At 44.2% G+C, this 868-nt stretch overlaps 1 pseudogene; it reads right to left on the bottom strand.

The window, feature by feature from the left end:
• Positions 1–5: 5 nt before the first annotated feature.
• On the bottom strand, positions 6–851 carry LOC110034599 (annotated as a pseudogene).
• Between the last annotated feature and the right edge of the window lie 17 nt (positions 852–868).

Genomic DNA, 868 nt, shown 5'->3' on the forward strand with positions numbered 1-868 from the left:
ATTGCTCCACAAGCATTTGCAAATCTCAGCACTTCTCTCAATTCCTTTTCATCATGCAATACAGACATATCATCAATAAGCTTGCAGAGTAGGGCAACAACAAATGCATCGCCAACTCCAGTGGTGTTGACTGTGTTGACCTTAAATGCATCAACAACCCCTTGAAAATCCTTAGTGTAATACTTACAACCCTACTCAAGGGCGACCAGTGGAATCTTCAAGGTAAGCCGCCACAGCAATAAGGCCACTAAATCCTTGCCAGTTAATAACTCAATGTCACTAATTTTAATGACAGCAGCCTAGTCCCAGATGCTCAAAATTTGTTTCGTCGCCTTTGTTGCAGAAGACCGCAATGGCAGCCAAATGTTTGGGTTTTAAGAGAGCAACATTCCTACTTCCTTGATAACCTTCGTGGCCTTTAAATGAGTTGACCTACATGGTCTGTGATCAAATTTAAGGATCTGTGATGAAAGACTTTTGCCCTGCTAATAAGGTCGAGATTGAGCTCTACTGACATACAAAGCATATTGACACTAGGGTTATGATATAACATAAACTCGTGCTCGCCATCAAAGCGAAGCGTGACACAAGCTAGCGCAGTGCGCACACTGGCGTCAAAAGTAACACTGTTAGAGAAGTCATTCTCACGAAGGATCACGACCAGCATGCGGTCAAACTCGTCATCGCCGAGTTTCCCCATGAAAAAAGAGGCGTGGCCTCCAAGGTGAGCGACGGTGATGGCGAAATTCACTAGAGCTCCACCGAGGACCTTTATGAACCTCGGTGCATAAGCAGGTGATGTCTAATATTGTCGGGGCAAAATCAACCAGTAGCTCGTTGAAATTCACATAAGATGATCATATTCGCA

This window comes from Phalaenopsis equestris, unplaced genomic scaffold, assembly GCF_001263595.1.
Source record: "Phalaenopsis equestris unplaced genomic scaffold, ASM126359v1 Scaffold191047, whole genome shotgun sequence".
In the NCBI taxonomy this organism is placed as follows: Eukaryota; Viridiplantae; Streptophyta; class Magnoliopsida; order Asparagales; family Orchidaceae; genus Phalaenopsis; species Phalaenopsis equestris.